General features: G+C 38.5%; 1 protein-coding gene and 1 long non-coding RNA gene across 16 annotated transcripts in view; one reads left to right on the top strand and one right to left on the bottom strand.

Annotated features, from left to right (window-relative positions):
• SGIP1 (SH3GL interacting endocytic adaptor 1) overlaps positions 1-24,713 on the top strand; it is a 214,751-nt gene that overhangs the window by 53,968 nt on the left and 136,070 nt on the right. The gene's annotated exons all lie outside the window — the stretch shown is intronic.
• Positions 1-24,713, bottom strand: part of LOC129034315 (uncharacterized) — a 109,779-nt gene that overhangs the window by 16,110 nt on the left and 68,956 nt on the right. The window contains exon 4 of one of the 2 annotated variants that reach the window (XR_010124317.1): positions 23,674-24,131. The exons of the other annotated variant lie outside the window; for it this stretch is intronic. This is a non-coding gene — a long non-coding RNA (uncharacterized LOC129034315). Of the gene's footprint in view, positions 1-23,673; positions 24,132-24,713 lie in introns of those variants that run through there. 2 annotated transcript variants of the gene reach the window in all.

Below are 24,713 nucleotides of genomic sequence, written 5' to 3'. Positions count from 1 at the left end.
CCTTTTGTTATGTTGAAAAACCCCTGTTCATAACAGATTAGAATTAGGCTTATTATTGCTTAATCCTAACTAGGTTCCTAGACTGCCAGTGCTTATGTGAACATTCTAGGATACTGCTAATTCTAGTTGACATTACCTTAACAAATTCTGGGGAGTCATCTTTCTGATAGTGGAACAAAGATCCTATTTAATTAACTACATTGCCTCTACCTTAAATAAGCCCGCTTTTTCTAATTTGATCCTCTGTCAATCATCTTCACAAAGGTAAGGAAGATGAAGGCCAGAAATGGAAAGGAGGAGAAAGAAAGGAAAAAACCCTTGTAAAATTTGGTAGTACTAAGTCTTCTCTCAATAAAAGCATCTACTTCCTTTAACCTTTACCTGGAACCTCTATTACTTGCACTTTTTGCTTTTTGATCTTCTTTTCATTGAACAAGACAATAACAAGAAGAGCAACAACAACAAAATCATGGGGGTATTACTTCATCTGAATTACAATATTAGCTCTTAAACTCAAAAACAAAATCTGCTGAAGTATTTATGGAAGTATGCTCTGTTTGTTATTTAGACCCTCTTTGTAATAATTTCACTTATTAAACTTCCAGGGTGGCCATGTTTTATTCTTTGATTCGGGAGATTGCCAGATCATCTTTTAGGATCACTAACTAAAGAAAATGGAATAGCTCCATATATATTTGTCTCCTTGAAAACATCAGAGTATTAAGGCAAATACTGCTGCTGCCTATAGCCCAAGTTGCCCCTGACTCACTGTAGTATCTCTGGGAAGGTACTTGCCCTCATTTTCCTTCGGCATCTCTACCTGCAAAACAAAAAAATATTAGAACCACCCCTACTTCATTGGACTGTGGAAGAAAAGTAGAGCAACAGTGTTTCAATGTTCTGTAAAAGACAGATTTGTTCATATGTAACATTTGTCACTATTTGGGACCATGTGCTCCAAGGCAGAGATGTAGTCAGTCTAATATAGTCAGTCTAAAATTATTCTATAGTAATTTGACTTTTACAACAAAATAAAAGAAATAACAACTAATTGAAGAAGTTAATTTTTCACTCTTTCTCGTTAGTTCTTTTTTTTTTTTTTTTTTTTTGCATTTTTAAAAATTTCACTCCAGACCTGTGATCTACAAAGCTCTAAGTGCAGTTAACCTTCACGATGTCCTATTTGCATTCTTCGTTCTTTCTACCCTTTTGGTTTCACGTTTAGTTGGTGTCTTATTCTTTGCAGATCATTAGCAATATATTCTCAGTTGAATATCTTCTTAGAAGGAACCAAAACTTCATTTGTAGCAGTAGCATTTGAATTTTAAGGTTTTAAATAAGGCAAACATACTGCCTTCTTGGTTTGAGAACTTTAAAGGTAAAATTTGGTAGAAATGTGATAAGAAAAGAAAAAAAATTCTCTACTGAGCATGAGAAACAAAAACAGAACTCTTATCTTATTTTTTCTTAAATTTTCTCCAACAGTAAAACGTGCGCCTGTTTTAATCAATATTAAATTATATCTTAATGTTCTGTTTAGCATCTGAATATGTCATCATTAATTTTTTTCCACTTAGATTCCTAATACCTACATGGTAACTTTTTCTGATAAAAGTTTACATATATATATATATATATATAGTTTACATATATACATATATATATATGTAGGGGTTGGGGTAAAGAGAAGGTAAAGGATTCAGAAATTTCTCATGACTGAATGGAAAAAGAATGAATCAATTTAATGTTTGCTGAAGAGGCTAAGACCTGCCTATTTTAGACTTTGTTTTCTTAAATAATTTGGGCACACACAAAAAAAGAAATTCTGTTCTTAACCCCAATTTCTCTCCTTTTCTCAAAAAAAAAAACAAAACAAATTCCCTAATACTGGACTAGAAGGGCAAGAGTCCCTGAAGCAAATTCAAACTGTTGGCTTTTCTGGGCCATAAATTCCAGAAGAATGGATTTTCCCAGGGGCTCTGGAGCTTGTGATGGGACTTTGTGCCTCCCCACCAACCAGCTTCCAAACAATGCCTGTGGTAAAAACCCAAATGCCTGTGAAAAACACTCTCCTGATGCCACATTTGTTTGTATGTAATTACCTCCAACCCCTGAATTCTCAACAAATGAGAGTGTTTGACAGCATATTCCTAAGATATTTTCTTTAAGTAAAGGTTTTTTTACTTAAGGAATCATATTCAGGTGTCATGGAAATGTCTAGCTATTTAAACCCTCCATGGCCTATACAAATCTCAAATATTTTTCTGACTACCAAGGTTCTACTCCATCCTTTTGGCCTGGCTTAAGTCTCATCTCTTCAATAAAATTATTATCCATTGTCTTCTGAAATTTATGTTGCATTTATAGACAGTGAGACACAATTTGTCACATGATGATAGAATACTGCAGATTCTCTCTTTGTTCCCCGTGTGTGAGTTGCCCCATTCAGATGTTAAATTCCTTGAGGCAGGATTAGACTAAGACCTCAAGTGACTCAAGGTACTAAAGGGATTTTGGCATCCCCTACAACCACCACGTCTAATTCAAAAATCAAAATGATGTCATTCAGTCACATAAGGATAAGAGAGGCTAGCAAATTTCAAAATTTTTCATACTCATTTTGAGAAATGTCATTTTTTAACATTGTTTCCCATTTTTAGTGGGACAAGCAAATGCATACATGGCCCACTGGATAATCCTACTCACTTTGGAGATAAAAGCAAATGTTATTTTTCTTGTGCATTCCTAGAAACAATTAGAATCTACCCACATCTGTTTGTTTGATTAAGGGAGTCCTTTAGTAAACTGTATGAAATTGGACGACATGTTAGAAAATAATTTTCATCTAATTATTGATTGCATAAGTGTGGGTTCTGTATATCAGAATTTATTTTATTTTACTTTTTATTTTTACTTTTTACAGAGATGTGGCCCAGTCTGGAGTGCAGTGGTGTGATCCTAGCTCACTGCCACCTTGACTTCCTGGGCTCAAGTGATTCTTCTGCCTCAGCCTCCAAGTAGCTTGCCAAAACTTGGAAGCAACCATGATGTCCTTAGTAGGTAAATGAATAAACCCCGATACATCTAGACCATAGGATATTATTCAGCGCTAAAACAAAATGAGCTATCAAGCCAGGAAAAGACATAGAGGAAGCTTAAGTGCATATTAGTAAGTGAAAGAAGCCAATCTGAAAAGGCGTGCACCACCACGCTTGGCTAATTTTTCAATGTTTTGTAGAAATGGGGTGTCTTTAGTTGCCCAGGCTGGTCTCAAGTGATCTGCCCCCCTCAACTTTCCAAAGTGCTGCGATTACAGGCCTGATCCACTGCACCTGGCATATATCAGAATTTCTTAAAATGAGAAATACATTTTCCTTCTGTAGCTCAGCTGTCAGTGGCTCACTTGTCTTCCTTTTCAAACTGCCCCAACAAAATATCCACTCTTACCAACATTTCCATATTAGTGATCAATGTAAATTTTTTAAGGCAATGGAGGTATTTTTATATCATGCACCCACAGTAAACTTGACATCGTCTGTGTTCATTGACTTTTCTGTACAGTTGAGCACTGACCATCTTACTGCAGGAGTGAGAAGGGGTCTCTGACCCTCCCCTCTATCTACAGCCTTTCTACACATTCTGAATTTGGTCTGGAAGTATCTTATCAAACCATTTCACCAACAATGCCACATTCCTCCTAACAACATGTTAGAGGTATCTTGATCCAATTGTTAACGATAAAATTTTCTCAGATAATTGTACCTTGTTTAGGCCAAGAATCTGATTCTTAGCCTCAACATAAGCCCGTTAGAATGATCTAGGTGATGAACACAGATTCTTTCTCATCCCCATTTTGATAAAGTTCCTTCTTTTTCCAGTCCTGCTTACTGCATTTTTTCTTTTTAATAGACTTTTTAGAACACTTTTAAGTTCACAGCAAAATTGAGCATAAAGTACAGAGATTTCCCATGTATCCCCTGCCCCTACACATGCATAGCTTCCCCCATTATCAACATCCCCCATTAGAGTGTGAAGGGGGCCAGCCCCTCCACATCTGTGGGTGTTTCTCGTCAGGAAGGATGAGAGACTGAGAAAAGAAATAAGACACAGAGACAAAGTGTAGAGAAAGAACAGTGGGCCCAGGGGACTGGCGCTCAGCATACAGAGGATCCGCGTGGGCACTGGTCTCTGAGTTCCCTCAGTATTTATTGATTACTATCTCTACCATTTAGGTGAGGGGGATGTGGCAGGACTATAGGGTAATGGTGGGGAGACAGTCAGCAGGAAAACATGTGAGCAAAGATCTCTGTGTCATAAATAAGTTTAAGGAAAGGTGCTGTGCCTCTATGGGCACGTAGGCCAGATTTATGTCTGACTTTACACAAACATTTTAGTGCAGTAAAGAGCAATATTGTCGCCAGCATGTCTCACCTCCAGCCATAAGGTGGTTTTCTCCTATCTCAGTAAATAGAACGCATGATGGGGTTTTACACCGAGACATTCCATTCCGAAGGACAAGCAGGAGACAGATGCCTTCCTCTTATCTCAACTGAAAAGAGGCCTTCCTCTTTCACTAATCCTCCTCAGCACAGACCCTTTACGGATGTCGGCCTGGGGGACGGTCAGGTCTTTCCCTTCCCACGAAGGCCATATCTCAGGCTATAACATGGGGAGAAACCTTGGACAATACCTGGCTTTCCTGGGCAGAGATCCCTGTGGCCTTCTGCGGTGTATTGTGTCCCTGGGTACTCGAGATTAGAGAATGGCGATGACTTTCACCAAGCATACTGCCTTCAAACACATTTCTAACAAAGCACATCCTGCACAGCCCTAAATCCATTAAACCTTGAGTCAACACAGCACATGTCTCTGAGGGCACAGTGTTGGGGCTAGGGTTACAAATTAATAGCATCTCAAGGCAGAAGAATTTCTCTTAGTACAGGACAAAATGGAGTTTCTTATGTGTACTTCTTTCTTCTAGATACAGTAACAGTCTGATCTCTCTTTCTTTTCTCCACAGAGTGATACCTTTGTTACATTTATAAACCTACGTAGACACATCATTCTCCCTCAAAGTTCATAGTTTACATTAGGATTGACTCTTAGTGGTGTACATTCTATAGGTTTGGGGCAAATGTGTAACAACACGTATTCACCATTATAGAATCATACAGAATAGTTTCACTGTCCTAAAAAGCTGTGCTCTGATTTCCCTCCCTGACCCTACCCCCGGAACTACTGATTTTCCTATTTTCTTCATAGTTTTACTTTTTCTACGATTTCTTATAGTTGGAATCATACAGTATGTATGTAGCCTTGCCTTTCCTTCCTTCCTCCTTTTCTATCCTTCCTTCTTTCTTCTTTTTTTTTTTTTTTTTTGAGAAAGGGTTTTACCACATTGCCCAGGCTGATCTCTAACTCCTGGATTCAAACAATCCTCCCACCTTTGCCTCCCAAAGTGCTAAGATTGCAGGCATGAGCCACTGCAACTGGCCTATGTAGCCTTTTCAGATTGGCTTCTTTAACTTAGTAATATGCATTTAAGCTTATTCCATGTCTTTTCCTGGCTTGATAGCTCATTTCTTTTTAGCACTGAATAATATTCCACGGTCTGGATGTACGATGGCTTATTCATTTATTCACCTACTGAAGGACATCATGGTTGTTTCCAAGTTTGGGCAAATATAAATAAAGCTGCTATAAACGTCCATGTGCAGGTTTTTGTGTGGACAGAGTTTTCAACTCATTTTACTAAATACCAAGGAGCACAATTGCTGGATCATTCAGTAAGAGTATGTTCAGTTTTGTAAGAAACTGCTAGATTGTCTTCCAAAGTGGCTGTACCACTTTGCATTTCTACTAGCAATGAGTAAGAGTCCCTGCTGCTCTACAGTTCTGTTTACTTTCACATGGATTGATGGTCAATTGTCTCATAGCACTTACTACAACATGTGGCTGATTTGACACATAGCTCCCTTGTAAGGGTCTCTTCTACTCATTTAGAAAACATGGAATACTGGTATGAGCTATAAGGCACAATGAATTTCCCTTGATAGGTCAAAAAGAGACCCAGTTTAGCAGGCACAGGGGCTCATGCCTGTAATTCCAGCTACTCAGGAGGCTGAGGTGGAAAGATTGCTTGAGCCCAGGAAGTGGAGGCTGCAGTGAGCCATGATCTCTATGCATTCCAGCCTGGGCAACAGAGCAGGACAAAGATATAAAAACAAACCCAGCTGCGGCCCATTTCGGGTCCTCTTTTGCTCTGTAACTTGCCAAGTTTTTCTTTTTTAAAAAATCTCTTGTATTTCCTCTTTTTCTAAATAAGATTAAGAGATTCCAACATACTTTAAAGAATATTTATCTAATAATATTCTTAAAGAATAGAACACATATTCTGATTAGCATTGAATGTTTCTTAATGAATAATATTACAAGAAATGAAATAAGACTATTATTCATGGTTACCCAATAACAAGAGTGTGTTTTTCTTTCTTCACAACTTAAAGTTATAAAGTGGAAAGTGAGTATAAGTTTAGAAATTTTTAAATATTTTGGTAGCCATAAAATCTAGAAGTAAGAAAAAAGGTTGTTCATAGAGTATTACAATGGGAATAAGCAGCTATGTGAAAGGAAACAAATAGAAACTTTTTTTCATTTTAATGTAAAGGTGTGTACCTATCTAAAATTCCTAACACTTATTTAGTCTCCCAAATTATTGCTTTGTATTTCCTTGTAGGTCTCCTTGGGAAACTTGTTCCAATTCAACTATTAGACATATTGTTATTAACATTAACTTACTTTCTTACCCTGTAAATGTAACTTTTTTTCAGTAGTTTTATCATCTGTGATGAGATTTGTTCCGTGGTTTGTTAGTGTGATGAAGAAGAGTGTGGTTTAGGAAAGTTGGTTCACAACTAAGCAAAGTGGCTTCAGAAAACTCACTTGGGTCTCTATTTCCCAGGTCTGGCCCTTAGCCTTGGAGATCCAGGTACTCGGTTTTGCCAGTGCTCAGAGATGAGCAGGCTCTGGGAATGTGGGAACAGTCATGCAGCCCAGACTCACCAGAGATTTGCATATAAAGATTTGAATACAAAATAAACTCCAGTTTATTAACTTGTACTAAGAAAGAAAAGGCCAAGGAGAAAGAGCGGCAGTGGAGACGCACACCAAGGGCATCCGTCTCCTAGCTTGGGTGGGTTGCTGATATTCTCAAGTCCTCAGTCCTCATCTATACATGGGGATAATGATAGGACCCAACCTCACAAGATTGTGGGACACTTAATGAGGTAATGTACGGAAAATGCATTAACACTCTGCTTGTCACTTTCTGAACACTCAAATATTAGGAGAAGAAAATATTTTTAGCTCCTTTGGTTGGTGCTTTCTCTCTCAGAATGAGTTGTTTCCTGGATGTGTGTGGAGTCAGACTAAAATGGAATCAGGAGATTGTAATGAAGGAGTTCCTGGCTTGAGCCATCCTTTCACGCTACAGAGATAAATTTGCCAGGGCCACGCTGTTTACTGGGAGCTCCTCACCTGAACCATGCTAAAGACACATTTATCAGATTTGTTTTTCTAAATATTGTTTTCATACACTTCGTGCTGATCATTGACTTTTCAGCTGGCGTGACCTTTCTTTAGCTCTGTTAACACCACTGTTAACAAACAGCTGGTACAGTTGTGGCAATATCTTTGCCAGTGCCTGTGGCAGACATCAAGCATCAGCTGGGTTCTCTTCCTGCTGAGCCTGAACTCACCCTCCGAATTCTTCTCATCACTGACCTCCAGGCAGCCACTACCAACGGCTCATAGTTTTTACTGGAAATAAAATGTATTTGTGATCTGGGGAATAGGCCACAAAGAAGTCATCAGTCCCTATTTATAGCTGAAAACACATTATTTCTCATCAGTGTGCAGTTTCTATTAATCGAGTTTTCACCATACTAATGGTGATAACCTTCAAACCTTCCACAACCTCGCAAAACATGAGCAGATAAAGGTAAAAGTTATATTGGCGAACTCCTGAGTTCCACTCTCAGGTTTTGTGCATGTAAGGGAGCTTGTGCTTTTAACATTTCCATTTACTAGCTTTTCTAACCTCCTCATAAAATGTGCATTAAGAGTGATTAATTAAACAAGCCATAATATGGAATCCATATTATAGAATATTGCTTAGTGATAAAAGGAATGAAATACAGATGCATACAACAAACTGGATCAATCTCAAGGGCATTATGCTGTGTTGAAAAGACGAATCTCAAAATGGTTCATACTGTATGAGTCCATTTGTTCATATTCTTGAAATGACAAAATTAGAGAGATGGAAGAGAGATTAGTGGCTTCTAGTGGTTTGAGGAGGGGAAGGAGGAAGGTGGCTGTGACTGTTAAAGGGAAGCACAAGGAATCCTTGTAATAGAACTATTCTGTAGCTTGACTATGGTAGTGAGCAAAAGAATCTACATGTGTTATAAAATCACATTTAAAATACAAACCTATACAAGTGCACATAAAACTGGTGAAATCTGAATAGGTAAGTGTATTGTATTGATGCAGGATTTTTCTTCTCAGTCACTTTGCAAGCCAGCTGATGTGCCCCAGCTAACCAATGTTATAGCTTGTACCCACATTCAGCAGTTCCTGAGCTCTTGTATCATGCCCAACAAGAATGAGGATATGCTGGACATTGAAGTATGAAGAGGGCAGAAAAGAATGTTATTGAGTGATGGAACAGCTCTCAACAGAGAGGGGATGCAGGGTGGGTGGGTTGGTTCACCTACCAGAAGGCAAGAAAGTCCTCTGTGTGACTGGGTCTGGGACCTTTTATGGGCTCAGAATGGGGAGTGTGTGCTGATTGGTTTGTGAGTATGCAGAAAAGGCAAAGCAAAGACATCACTCAGATGTGGGCACAACAGTGTAGAAAAACCAATTAGGAAAGGGTAGGTATATGTAAAATAGGTGAAAGGTGGAAACAGATCAGAGGAAAGCATGCCAAAGGGGAAGATAAGTTCTCAATCTGGTCCAAGGACTTAACTTGCAGCTTGGCTTTCAGGCTTTAAACTGTCTTCTGCTTGGAGGTGGGATTTCACTGGGAACATGCCCCCATCAGCCTAGGCATTTGGCTGCCTTCTGCCGCTCCAAATATCAATGTCAATTTCCTGATTGTGATATTGTACAAGATGTTAACACTGGAATAGGAAATGGGGTGAAGGGTATGTGGGGTCTATTATTTCTTACAACTACAATTATCTCAAAATATTTTTAAAAAGATCTGCAATGAGCATTTCAAGAATTGCAATTGCATCTATTACAATTAAGTATCAAATAAAGGGAATTATTCCTTCAGAATAGGAAAGACTGCTGCTCAAATATTTTCAAACTCAAGGTAGGTGTATTCTTAAAATTTTGTAATATTTTTACTTTAAAGACAGTCCCCAAAGATGTATTTACTCCCTCATCTGGCCTGACTTATCAATATTATAACAGAAAACTGGCTTAAAAAATTTATTTTAGTACATCTGCAGGTTTGTTGTATAGGTAAACTCATATCACCGGGGTTCGTACAGATTATTTCATCAACCACGTACGAAGCTTAGTACCCAATAGTTATTTTTTCTGCTTCTTTCCCTCCTCCCAACCTCCACCCTGAAGTAGGCCCCAATGTCTATTGTTCCGTTCTTTGTGTTCATGAATTCTCTTCATTTAGCTTCCACTTATAAGTGAGAACATGCAGTATTTGGTTTTCTATAACAGAAAACTGTTTATCCAACATTCTATTAGCCTGAGCACCTTATTTAAAACTTGACAGAACGTTAGTTTATGCTATTTGTTTTATTTTCTGTTTTGATATGAAACGGTAAAATAACTAAGCAAAAGTGAGACTGGTGCTTTTGTCCCCTTAAAAATGGGAGGTAGGGGGAGTATTCTGCAGTACTATATATTTTCAGCCAGAGATGGCAAACATGCAGCAAGTATGTTTCCACTTAGCCCTGATTCTCCAGTCTATGACAGACATCATTGATTGATCATTGCACAGAATTTTCTGAAGATCTTACTTCCTCAGAATCCTTCTCAACACACACTCAAGGTAGTCATTAACAGTAAGTTGCCATTGACACAAGATGGAGCACCCGAGTCAGCATTTAGGTACTAATTCTCCTTCTCAGAGCATGGGACTTTCTAGAGTACTCTAACCCCTGTCCATGCCAAGTAAAAAGGATTTTAAGCATTAACATTTTGTTTCCTTTCCCAGTGTCACCTCTTCTAAGCAAGATTCACATGCTTGCTGAATGTTTTTAGCTTCCATAAATAAAAAGTCGACAAATTGAGTGATTTTGCATTAAAATACAACATTCCTGAAAAAGTAGTACCATATACAGCTGGTTAACTGTGAACAGATTTAAAGTCCTATATAGTTCAAACAGAAAGGGAACACAACTGGCCAGCATGGAGAAAAATAATTTATCCTGGGCAAGTATATATTTTTAAAAAGGCATTTGTCCCTTTTTGCAATAATTAAAGTAGCAACCTTAAGTGTCAAAGATTATCAGTATCTAGATGCTGACACTAGTTACTTGATTTGACAGTAAAGGGGTCTTTTAGTCCAGAAGCAAGATAAATGGGTGATTTTAATTTATTTTCTTTACATGTACTTTATCCAGACTAGTATAAGGAAAGCAATAAAAACTAACACATCATAGAATGGTTTACCTGAAAGAGATAATTCACCTACTTCAGAGACCCTGAGTACCCACTGTGTTAGAGCCACAGTTTCCAAACTGTGTGCTTAATTTAAATTTTAACTTTGGAATGCTTTAAATTTCCGAGGAAAACGAAGTGAAATCTGTCAGATGCTGAATGAGCTTAAGGTACTTCACACTTTCAACCTCTGGCCACGTGTATTAGTTGGTTCTCATGTGCTATAAAGAAATACCTGAGACTGAGTAGTTTATGAAGAAAAGAGAATTGGCCCACGGTTCTGCAGGCTGTACAGGAATCATGGCAAGATCTTCTGGGGAAGCCTCAGGAAACTTACAATCATGGCTGAATGTGAAAGGGGAGCCAGCACTTGACACAGCCAAGCAGGAGGAAGAAAGGTGGCGGGGAGGTGCCACACACTTTTGAGCAACCAGATCCCATAATAACTCCGTATCACCAGAACATCACCGAAGGGATGGTGCTAAACCATTCACGAGAACTCCTACCCCACGATCCAATCACCTCCCACCAGGCTCCATCTCCAACACTGGGGATTACAACTGAACATCAGATACGGGCAGGGACACAGATCCAAACCATATTACCATGCCACATTCCTTTAGATGATGTCATATCCTTGCAAAGCTGAGTTTTAGAGGCTTACTGGGATGAAATGCAAGCACAGTCCAAAATGTAGAAAAAATGTACCAAAAAATGTAGAACGAGAAATGAAGAAGGCAATGTTCTACCCAGGGCTCAGCAAGCAACATACCCCTCATTAGTAAATAATTATTGTTAGTTATAAATACAATTCAGTTGTTATTTTTCTTTCAATTTATGTGTATTTTTTCAAACAACTACTAAGTTATTAAGGACATAAATGCTCAAGTTATTCAAACCTAACTACTTAATGAATGAAACTGTTAGGTATTTCTGTTTTATGAAAATATTACTTAAACATCAAGTGAATTTGGGAACCTCTGTCCTAGGGCATAGGGGAACATATTTCATCATGTTATTTCATTTACTCCTCATAAAATCCCATAAGATAGGTATAATCAGCCTAATTTTATACTTGAAGAAATTGAGATTTACAGAGTTTTAGTGACTTGCCCAAATCTACACCACTGGTAGGTGACTGGGGCTACAGGGGCTAAGTGACGTGCCTAAAAATTTACAGCAAGTCAGAGGCAGAAATAAAGCAAACAAAATCCTGGCGTCCTGATTCTCCTCCCAGGAGAATCCCTTTTACAAATCTATACTGTCTCTCCAAATCCTCACACGCCTTCTCTCTTCTGAGTCTGAATGTACAGTATGAAAAGATAGACTTCCATGCTACACATCTTATTTAACTACAGGTGTATTTATGCTGCCTTAATAGCTGCCCCACTTGATTTTGAGTATGTGAGGAAAATGTACAAAATACTGTGACTGAGGATTTTTGTTCAGTCTGAATAAATGCTAAAACAATATTAAAACAACTTTAGGCTCCTGTAACCAAGGAGGCTCTGAGGTCTTACAGAGAATATTACCCTCTCCTCAGGTTTCCTGTGGCTAGATGGCTGATCCTGCATTTCAGGGAATTGGACACTTGGGATCTATTTTCAACCTGACGAACTCCAATTGAACACTAAAGAGAGTCTAGATTTTCCCTTCAGCCTTCACAGAAATGATCCCTGATACCATCTTTGTAACCCAGAGGGGCGCGCAGTATTAAAACCCAAGGTGCAATGAATGCAGATAGAACCTTTACAAGATTTGACACATTGGTCTCCATTGTAATGGGTATTTAAAACACAGCTTTCTCGGGCTCAGTGAGTTTTTGCTTTGCCTTTGTTCAGTGGCATTTAACATGCAGCCTTATGAACAGCACGTTAAACAGTCAGCCTTTGTGCCTTTGGGCTCATTTCAATAAGTTTATAGAAATTTAATTTTTTAAAGAAGATTTATTACAAAAGTTGTGTTATTATGACCCACATTTAAACAAAAATTTTTATCCAAGGTAGAATCTTTTTTCAGTTTGAATAGCTTTCATTTGTTCTACCATTCTGCTAGAAACTAGGGATTCAAAGGGGAACTAGCACAGAGACCCCCTCCTAGGAATGGAAGTCATGTCAATGAAAAGTCTCACTCATGGTAGTTGTCATAATAAGGCATTTACAAGTTCTGATGGTGGCAGCAAGGAAAGAATAACCAGTTCCACCTAAAGGATGCTACCAAGGCAACGTTCATAGAGAAGGCGATGATTATGTTTTATCCCAAAGCACAAGTAGGAGTTTTGCTGGGTGAACATGTGAGAAAGGGAATTCAGAGCAGAGAGAAGAGTGTGCTCAGAAACGAGAGGCTGAAACAGTGAGCCGTTAGAAAGGATGCAAGTGGTTGAATGTTACTGGACTATGAAGTGTCAGAGAGAGAGCAACCAGTAAAGCCAGTGGGTAGATTAGGTCATGATAATAAGTGGTCCCCTAGACCATGCAAGCCTGTGGGTTTTACCAGAAAATGTGCTGATTTTAGGCAGGGGCATGACATGATTAGGTTTGCAAACTAGAAAACTCATTCCACCAATAGTGTGTAGAGTAGCTTGGAACAGGTAAGATACCAAAAACAGGAAGGATCTCTTGGGACGGTGTTTAGTAAACACTGTTTACATGGTGAAACCTTACTAATTTAGACTCGTTTTTGAAAATTTGTGGTGCTTTAGTGCTCAAACCTTTTCCTACTAGTGAAAACTACTTCTCCACATGAACACAGATTGTAGTGCTTCACTTTCCAGTACACACATGCTGGTCCTACTCAAAAGAAGAAAAGGCCAGGCGCGGTGGCTCACGCCTGTAATCCCAGCACTTTGGCAGGCCGAGGTGGGCGGATCACAAGGTTAGGAGATCGAGACCATACTGGAGAACACGGTGAAACCCCGTCTCTGCTAAAAATACAAAAAATTAGCCGGGCGTGGTGGCGGGCGCCTGTAGTCCCAGCTACTTGGGAGGCTGAGTCAGGAGAATGGCGTGAACCTGGGAGGCGGAGCTTGCAGTGAGCCGAGATCGCGCCACTGCACTCCAGCCTGGGCGACAGAGGGAGACTCCGTCCTAAAAACAAACAAGCAAACAAACAAACAAAAACAAAAGAAGTAAAACGATTCTGCTAAAAGCAACCTTTATAGTGCTTCAGAAAACTTAAACAGTTTTCTCTGTCCATTATTTTTGTCAGAGTTGGGGAAGGGTTGTTTGTTTTCGAGTGTGTGTATGTGTGTGTGTGTGTGTGAGAGAGAGAGAAAAGAATAGAACAGAATCCTAACAATCCATAATGAGAAGAAAGCTAAATGATCTAGTCCAGTGTTTTCAAAAATTTCTTTACTTAATCCCCACAGTAATGAAAACATGTTCCACTGGACCCAGAATACAGATATACATATAAAAATCAAAAGTGAAGTATTTTACAAAAAAAAAAAAGCAGAAACAAACTAAAATACCTATTCTTCCTGTATATAAGGAGCCCTACTTTTTACCGCATTCAATTTCATTTTTAGAATGCTTGTCAAGACCGTGTAAATTGATTTCCTGACTGATTAATGAGTTGTTGCCTGCAGTTTGAAAAATACTAATTTAGTTCAACTTTCATTCTGATTCAGAAAGCTTTTCCTAATTACAGATTAGTAAAGCAATATCCCTAAATTAGTACATAGATCCCTTTCTCTGTAGACCTCACCTTTCTGATGCAGTGTCCCAAACATGTCTGCCTAATTCCTTTCCATACAGATCAAGGAGCTGCTAACATCAGGTGTACACAGAGGAGACCTCACTAAGCTGAGAATCAGTGATCTGGAGAAAGCAGAATATTGGCCTCTCAAACCCCAGGGATTTTCTACTAGAAAACCTTGAAAGTCCAAATAGATCCAAATTTAAAGTCCAAATAATAGATCTGAAAGATTCAAAGTTTGGGTGGGTGATAGAAAGAACCTTGTCATAGGATTTGAGAGACCTGAAACTCAACCCGTATGACCTGAGCTTCCCAAATACTGAGCCATGGAGCAGTTGCATCAGAATCGCCTGGAGACCTTTTTAATGTATAAATTCCTGGGCCTCAATCCCAGAATTATGATGGAAACATGAACATTTTAAAAGCTCCCTGCATGATCCACATGTGACCATGACTGGTATCTTCTGATTTGGGCTCTCTGAACCCCGGGAACTTCTTCTAGAGAATGATCATGAGATCTGCCTCCCTGACATGATTGTTATGGAGAACAAATGAAATACTGTATGTATGATGAGTTAATGGGTGCAGCACACCAACATGGCACATGTATACATATGTAACAAACCTGCACGTTGTGCACATGTACCCTAGAACTTAAAGTATAATAATAATAAATGAATAAATAAAAAAGAAATACTGTATGTAAAAGCCCCAAAACAGTCAAAAGCCCTACAGGTGCAAGATACCAATGTAAAGAGATATCTCATGATCTTTCCTGGCTCACCTTGAAAATTACTAATAATAACTGGATGTCTAAAAAGAGAGATTCTTTTCTTGTAATAAGTTTGCATATTTAGCTCATGGTAATACCAGAAGTTTCCTAGAACTTAGTAAGAATGTTTTACATAAATTTTTAGAAATGTTAGAAAATTAAGCCCTCAATTAAAACTTTGGCCTCTCTGAAAGAAAATAACATTCTGTGCTCTAGTTATTACCTGTGGGAAACAATGGGGTTTTGTTTTTGTTCTTGTTTTCTCTGCCTTACAAATATATATCGGGAGAAAGATATAAGAAAGTTCACCTTATACATCCTGCAAGTAGGTGAAGCCTAAATGAATCAGTCCTAAAATAGATGATAAATGTTAAGCTAATGCTTTTTGACAAGCATTTGTCTTGGAAAAAGAGAAAGAAATAGAATGTTCAGTTTTTGAGGACAAGGTATTAACGATTTCTCAGGCTATTTATGGAAAAAAACTTATTTCAGTTCTTTCATGGTGCTTATCAAGTAGAGATTTTTATTTAATAAGCATTGATGTGTACTAGGGTTTATATAGAAATCACATCCTATGTGAGAATTATATATCAAATCCCATACTTTCTGAGTGAGAGAATTTGGACAGTGTCTATGGTTAGTGATCCACAAAGTTAAATTTTCATTTTAAAAATGAGCAAGCAATGCTTTCCCAATGGTTTCATATATTAAAAAGAATTTTTTTTACTGAAACTGGACTAGAATTAGAATATTCACTTGTATTGCTTCTGATAGAGCATCAGAAATATAAATCTAGAACCAGTCACACAGACCACACACTGTACTGGAAACACATTAAGAGCTATGAAACACATCGAGAAATGCTTGATTAAAAGCTTAATATAAATTTTCAGGGTAGAAAATTTTTTTTGTTTTTTCTAAATCATTTTTAAGCAAAATGATTAAAGCAAGGTCTAGAATGGAAGAATAAATTAATTAGAAAAAGAGACCAATCTAAGTGTGGTTAAGATTATTATCTTTGATAGACCTATGTCTAAACAATTACTTTCCAACTTTCTCCCAATATCTTAATAACAAAAGTTGCTATGGAGTATTTTCTTTTCATTTTAAATAGCTCGATATAATCAACACCTAGCTGCTTTATCAAGTTCAGATGCACTTTGGAATGTGCTAATGGAGGGAATATACTAAGAATCGGAAAGGAGTCCAGAGGATATTGACTACAGTTTTTTGTCTTCTTTCCTTTTATCCCATAACTGATCAGAGAATAACAACACAGAAATATGTGTTGGGCAGCACATTATAGTTTATGAATCCCCATTATATGTGTTAGCTTATTTTACTTTCATGGTAACCTGGTGAAATAGGTAGGATCTGTCTCTGGAAAAATACCTCTAAGATATGCTAAATATGAAAAGATGTTTAAGAAGAAAAAGTGCTGGGGAAGGAAGGACATGTTTCTACTGATCAAAGAAGTTACTTAACTTCTCACCCCTTGGACTTATTACCAGAGTTCTGAGTTTCATCTCATAATGTAGCAAAATATTCCGTGCAAGAAACCACTAGAATGCACTAGCAAAAGAAAGATGCCGAAATAATGAATGAAAAAGCATTTCCATCATGGTCATCTCAGACAATGAGATTCCTCCATAGAGAAACAACATAGCATACTGCCAAATCAAATAACATGAAAACACCAAAAGAGTCAAAATGGACAATTTATATGGTTTAATATTTTATAAAGTCATTTTCTACATTAAGCTGTGTAAACTTGAATCTGAACCCTCACTCTACCATTGCTTTGTTATGTGACCTTGACCAAGTCCATTTAACTTTCTCTCAACCCATTTTCTCATCTAGTGGTAAATAGACAAAATAATGCTTATCTCACAGGATGGTTGGGATGATGAAATATGTGATGTAATGAATATCCAATTCACAAACTATCACCACTTTGTAAAAATGTGAGTTACTGAATTGGATCAGCAGTGGGTTAGCTGGTTGTTTGTACAGTCTGAGACATCTCAGTCTTCTCTGGTCAACCTGTAGCCCCTTACTTCTGACTGTGAATCATTTTGAGTTCTTTCCACTCCCTCAACCCAACATCCAATCATTCACTGAGTTTTTCCTATTTTATCTCCTAAATAATTATTTAATCCACTATTTTTCTTCTTCTCCACTTCTATAGCACCATCCTCTTTTAGGGCTCCCATCATGTGTTTTGACTAAATTGTCACCATGTTCTCTAAACTGGTCTCCTTGTGTCTAGTCTTTGCTCTTCGCTTCATCTTCCCTGCTACGTACAAATCTAACCCCGTAAATGTTTCACTAAAACATTACATTTGCTTCCCAGTGACTTTCAGAATGAAGTCCAAGCCACTTCCATGGAACAAAGGGACCTCCATGACCTAACCCTTTAGCCCCATCTCCTGTCACTGTCTTCTTCTTATTTAGTGTTATTTACAAAGAGCAAATGTTTTTAGTTCTTCATACACAGCATCCATTTCATCCTTCTGTGTATGACTTTGGGAGACATCCTCTGAGTAGACATTAAAGGCTTTTCATCTGACCAGCCAATTGCTCTATGGCAGTAATTCCCAGATAAAGCCCCTTACCTTACCCCAGGCACCTCCCTTAAGGGGTAGAGAAATTAAAAAATTTATAAAGGGGGAGTTGTCAAGGCAGAAAAGAGAGATGTGACACCCCCAAGTCATCTTCCTAAAGAATTGTGATGTGGCTTTGTTTTCAACCTGGATACTTGAATTAAGGAGATTGATGCCTCAGTCATTATACCAAACTGTGTTTTAAAGGTGTATGAGAGGAGGCAAACAGTCTGGATGTCACAAAACTACTGCGCTATCTAGTGTGTCTCAGAGCCCTTAACAAACACAGCCCAAACAATGACTCACGACCCCTTTATAGCCCAAAACAAGCTGGTATTTTTGTCATGACTGTTCATCTAGGTTTTTATTTTTGATCCAAAAGGACATGCAGGTGAAGGCTAATTTGGTGTCTGAGGGTGAATGGAAAGAGGATACAATGTTTTAGCATTATTGCTCAATACCATTGATTATGTCTGTGGTTCAATTAGCCGTGTCGTGAGAGAAAAGGCAGTGTGAGTCTGAACACTCCTGGACTGAGGCCCAGTTTTCCAGGTAAGGTTTCGATTGCTTTGCGATTCAGCCAAGACCACCTAACCTCAATGTTGGAATTCACCTGAGTATTCTAGAAGGTATAAGTCACCTTTTTTCTCCCTCCATGCACATCTTTTCATCTGTGGAAGATCTGAGGTCTCTCAGACATAGATAATTTCAAAATATAGGAATCATGAACTTAAGTCTCAGATTTTTAAAAAATAGGCATTGTGTAGTAGGAAAAAATACTAGGCCTGCAGTCAAGCTCAAATATATTTAAATCTTAGTGCCATTTATTCACCATGGGGTCTTACATGAGTCAGTTAATCTCTCAGAACCTCTGGCTACCCACATGAAAAAAAGTGCATGGATAATACCTATCCATCAGGATAGATTTAAGGATTAAACAAGACAAGGTATGTGAGAGGGTTTAGCATTGTACTAAATAATTAGCACACGGTAGGAACTATGTCTGTTTTTTCCTTTATCATCATTGGTAATGACCAAGCTCTTTATTTCTATTTCTGCTTCTGAAATAACTGGTTTGGGTTTTTTTCTCCTTCTATTCAGCTTTGAAAGCTGCAGGTCCAGCAAAAGCACTGTGGCTGTGTAATAGGAACAGATGGATAACTAGACCAGCCAGAGGAAAAATAGGAAGGCTCCATGACGGAGACATGACAGAGGGCTTGGCTGATTGACTGTAATTTACAGCATCCATCATCATGAGTCCAGGGACAGATACTGTGTATTCTAAGCCTGACTCAGGCTCTGATTCCTTCCAAGGTGTTAAGCAACTCATTTAGTATCTGACAAAGAGTCATCATAATGCTCAGCATAGCTGGGTTGTCTCTGCCAAGATAATTCATCATTCACTGTTTTTACACGTTAATGCAAAAACTATATATATTGAGTTCCTACAGAGTGAGGGACTTAAATTGGGGTTTGCGGATACATTTAGGCAGCCTGTAAACTCCCAGGAATGTTATACATGGATTGGTAGATACGTTCTTGCCTGTATTTTATGAGAGGATTTATAGCTTTTATTAGATTCTCACTGGAGTTTGTGACCAAAAAGAGATTAAGAATCACTGCTACATGGTGTAAGACTTATCATACCATGTTCATGAATATGTTTTTCCTAGAATCTTAAAAGACATACCCTGATGAAAAAGGGATTGGAGCCATGCACTGTTTCTGTGAACTGTACTATGTTGTAATAGGAATTTTACTACATTTGATTCTCAATGACAGAATTCAAGCAGACATTCCAAGTTGTTTCTTAATTGCTGATGAAACAAGCTTGAGTTTATAGTACTCTTCTCCTAACCATAAACTTTTCCTCATTCTCTCATATTTCAAAAACGAAACACTGTTTAGTTATCTCAAATGAAAAGTGCCTTGAGGACAAGGAAACAGGACTTGGAGTTTTATCACCTACAGTGTTCAGGTAGCCCAGCATCCTTGCATATGCATTATTTATAAATAAAACCTGCTAGATACTGGGAAGTGGCCTCAGGCAGACATGAACAGCAAGCTATGTCAGATGTGGCCCACCATTGGCCACTAGCTGAATGACAGAGGGTGTACCACAGTGGTGGAGTGGGTTTGGCTGGAAATTGATGGCTGAAAGTATTTGAAGTGAAAAACCAGAAGTCATCTCTGTCACTCTGTCACTAAAATAAAAACTGACAATTCAGAGATAGAAACAGTACTGCTTTTCCCCTTGCCCTCTGACTGGATATATTCTGTGACAGGGGATTCCCTGAAAGGTCTAGAGTAATGCCCCACCCCCCTCCACCATCACCGCCAGGGGACACCCTCCACAAAGATGCCTGACAACTGGCCTCTTCATATGCTTTAGAGGTGAAGCCTACTTAAAAAGCTAGCACTTGGTGGAAAGGGGATATTTGGTTCCCATTTGCCATCACTGACTGTTCTTGCTATTGCTTTTTGTTTTCTCTCTTCATTTAAATTTCTTTCTCTATAACAACGCTAGCAAGAAAACTGAGTAGACCAGAGAGAACAGACCAGATAGAGCAGATGTTCCAAGGAATGCTGGGAGAGGAGAATAGGGGAAGCATGAGGGGATCACCAAAGATCGTGTGAGTTGAGTTCAGCGTGTACATGGTCAAGGCATTGTGTACCCCATATGCCCACTCCTCATCCATCCATCCAGACAGCGTGAAAATGGGGCAAGAATACTGGCCTTGAGTTTCCATGAGTCCAGATGTAACCCAGGCTCATCACTATCTATCCATGCCATGTTGGCAAATTGCAGGACTTCTCAGAGAGGTCTTCCTCATCTGCAAAGTGGAGATGATTACACCCACTTCACAGTGTAGTACTGTGAGTTTCATGTGATAATGCATGAAAAGTACATGGCAGGCATTTAATAAATGCTAGCTTACAGTTAGCTGTTCTTATTTCACAGAATCTCATTTTCTGGGAGATTAAGATGTATCCTTTTAAAACCTCATATCTGATGATAATATTTCTAATCTGTAATATATGTATATATATTCTTACTAATACATTTCTTAAGCAAAAATAATTACACATAATTTGACCTATATTTTGATGATGAAAAGTTACATTTTTGTAACTATTTTAAACCATTTTAAAAGTGCTTTTTACATTGATCATTGTTTAGAATATCAATTAACACACTGTGCTATAATTCAGCAGAGCTACCGGACACTGTTGTTCGTTCTGCTTCGGGCTGCTGGCCTGAAGATAAAAGCTCTCTGGTTTTCTGAAGTATATGATGTTTCATTTCCCCTCTGGCAGCTCCCATTAATACTTAGGTTTAACTTTGCCCCCTTGGCTCATTCTGATTTTCTGCTGCTTTTCTAGTCTGGAAAAGAGATTAACAAGATTTTCGCTGACCTTAAAACAGGAGGGAGGAGGCACTGAGTGAGAGTGTGAGGGTCTCTTCAGTGTTGTGTGGGCTCGCCATGCCTTATCTCACCTTTCCTTCTGCTTCTTCATTTACTTTGCTGTATTTTTAGGGTGTTCGCTGTATTTATGCTACATGCTCTTTTACAAATGTAGATTAGCAAGTAAGTATTTAGTCAAGATTTTTTTTCTCAGTAATGGAAGAAGTCTTAATTTAAAAGCTCCTGGTTTGGTCACTTATATCCCACAGGGATGAAGGTCACTTTTGACACTTGAGCCTTTGCTTGGCTTGGGGCCCTCTTCTCAGCATAGGGAATGTTCCATCTGCAGTCAGGACACTGAACTAAGATCAACAATGGGCACAAGATGAATGAGATAAGATGAATGCCTTCAACTGGCTTAAAATCTAAAAGAACAAAGACAATGTAAACTGTAATATGAGGCAAAATTTGATAAGTTTTATAATGAAGTCTTAAGTGAAATTTGGAAGAAAGGGAAAAATATCCATTTTGAAATCCAACTTCCAGCAGGAATAGTGGGGCGTGTCTGAGCCAGCTTGACAAGGGGAAGGTTTCTGTGGCCATAGTTTGAAAACAAAGTCATCCAAAGAGTCATCCAAACAGAAGCAAATACGTAGACCACAAATGTGCAGACTTGTTTAGGGAATAGAAAGAATTTTTGTTTGGTTTCAGAGTGGAGTGCTTAGAGTTACTGTGACAGATAAAACTGGAGAAATATAGCAGACCAGCTCCTAATGCCACACCAAGTAAGGAGTTCTGTGTTCTGGTGACTTCATAACAGATTGAATTCTGCGAAATCACCGAAGTTTGCACTACTTAAGCCAAATGGTAGAACTGAACAAGATGTGTGGATGTATTTAGATGACTAGCAACTCAACAGAAGGGACTAGAGCTAGCCTCTGGTTTCAACTGAGTTTCAGAGGAGAAATATCTGGGCCAACCTGACTAGGGTGCTAGCAAACTTTTGAATTCAGCATATAATTTATCTTGTAAATGTGACTATTTTAGAAAAAACAAAATACATTTGTGGAGAGCACCACACAATTAGCTTCATTCAGATTTGGCATTTGGATCTTGGCTTTTCTAGAGACCCTGTTTCTAATGATATCTTTTTCTGGGCTTTTTTTTTTCATCATTATTAAAGTCACCCTTTACTTTCCTTCTGCCTTTGAAGTTATAATCTCGTCAGTTCAAAGTCTTTTTAGTGCACTTAACAGAAAATTTAATCAAAATGCTAAGCCAAATTTCAGCTAAAAACTTATTAGCGTCACTGGAAATGTGAGTCATTTCTATTTTCAGGTAATGCTATTCAGCCAAATGGGGTTCATCACACTGTTCTAGACATTTAGAAAATAATTAGATATATTTAGTGTAGAAGTAGTTACAAAAACCATACTCAAAAAAACTAAAACTACTCTATATGCTGGAGTACTACAGAAACTAGGTATGAGTTTGTGCTCTCAACATTTGTTTTTCTATGTGATTATATATAGTTACTTATTACACATATATACCCCCTCATATTTAATGAAGCAACTTGGTAAAGCGTACCAAACTGAAGTAAAGGGATGAAAGTTTGGGACCAGGCTCCTCTAAAATTTTCTGTGTGGCTGTGGGCCTGTTGTTTGAATTTCCCTGGAGTTCAGTTTTGCTCATCTTACCGAACCAGACATTGATCTCTTCCCTGATGTTATGTAATTTAGCTACCCATTAGTTGTGTCTGATCATTGCCCCTTTCTAATCCTTCAGTGGAAACTGATTAAAAGTCATCATACAAGAACAGGAACTTTTTGCTTAAATTAGGATTTTAGCAGGAAAGAGAAGGAAACAAAACACTTCAAAGTCTTCTTCAACCATCAGCTTTAGGGGAAAAAAGGAATTCAGTAAGTCATAGTATAGATTTTTTTTTTAATGCCATCGATTTTAAGGATTATCCTGGGGTCAAATTTTACACTCATATTCAATTTCTCAAAAATATTTATTGCATGAAAAAGAATTAAATAAGGGCATTTGCAGTTACCTGGATGGAATTGGAGACCATTATTCTAAGTAAAGTAACTCAGGAATGGAAAATCAAACATTGTGTGTTCTCACTCATAAGTGGGAGCTAAGCTACAAGGATGCAAAAGCGTAAGAATGATGCAATGGACTTTGGAAACTCGGTGGGAAAGGGTGGGATGGGGGTGAGGGATAAAGGACTACAAATTGGGTACAGTGTATACTACTTGGGTGATGGATGCACCAAAATCTAAGAAATCAACACTAAAGAATTTATTCATGTAATCAAACACCACCTGTTCCCCAAAAACCTATGGGAATAAAAAATAAAAATTAAAAAACCAAAATATGTATTGTGATAAGTGATTGATTTTGCTAAGTTACTGAATGCGTGATTTATTTAGTCTTCAGAGCTAACCTGTGAGATAAGATCCATTTTGTGGATATGAATACTGAGGCTGAGAGAAGTATAAGTTTATTCATAGTAACATGAGTAGTAAATGGCAGAACCAGTTAATTATGTGGAACTAGAGCTCAGGGCTGCGGAGAAGGGATAACGGGGTTTGAAAACAACAGCTAGTTGACTTCCAAAGAGCCAAGTTTCTCTTCTGTGTAGTGCAGAGCTGTTGCTGGGGAGTGGCTTCACAGCCAGGGACTTTGTTTCCAGTGTCTCCCATGTAGGTGAGGCCACATGGTCCATAGACCAAACTCCTGCTGGCCAACAGTATATAGCACAATTCCGTCTCTTCCTGGCTGAAGTGGTAAAGTATCTGAGGTGACTTCTTCACATTTTCTTCCTTTTCTATGGCAGTCTTGGAGGCCATATCTCAAAGGTGATAGCTTCATGCGATGGGAGAAGCCTATGTGAACAGATTGGATAGACACAAGAAAGAGACCTAACAGCACTCTCTGATGGTTTGGCTGTGAAAAGAAAGAATCAAAGATACTTCTTAGGTTTCTGGATGGAGCATCTCGGAGGATGATGGCACCAGTTTACTTGGAGAGGGAACCCTGGCAAAAGAACTGGCTGGGGAGGAAAATGACGGATTCAGCTTTAGTTTATACATGCCTCGTGTGAACACTAGATTGTCTTGATAGATTACTGAAAGTTAAATAAGATGTTACAGAATCTTAGAGTCAATGTTATTCAACAGAAGGTATCCTAGTCCACTTGTGTTGCTATAAGGAAATACCTGAGACTGGGTAGTTTAGAAGGAGAAGGTTTATTTGGCTTTCGGTTCTGCAAGCTGCACAAGAAGCACGGCACCAGAATCTGCTTCCAGTGAGGACCTCAGGCTGCTTCCACTCCTGGCAGAAGGTGAAATGAAGCCAGTGTGTGCAGAGGTCACATGGCGAGAGAAAGCAAGAGAGAGGAGGGGAGGAGGTGCCAGGTTCTTTTTAACAACCAGCTCTCATAGAAATTAACAGAGTGAAAACTCATTCACCACTTTGAGAATGAGACCAAATCATTCATGAGGGATCCTCCCCCATGACCCAAACACT

This window comes from Pongo pygmaeus, chromosome 1 (assembly GCF_028885625.2).
Source record: "Pongo pygmaeus isolate AG05252 chromosome 1, NHGRI_mPonPyg2-v2.0_pri, whole genome shotgun sequence".
Classification (NCBI taxonomy): Eukaryota; Metazoa; Chordata; class Mammalia; order Primates; family Hominidae; genus Pongo; species Pongo pygmaeus.
Note: the sequence above shows the minus strand (reverse complement) of the source record. Positions and strands in the feature narration are given on the sequence as shown.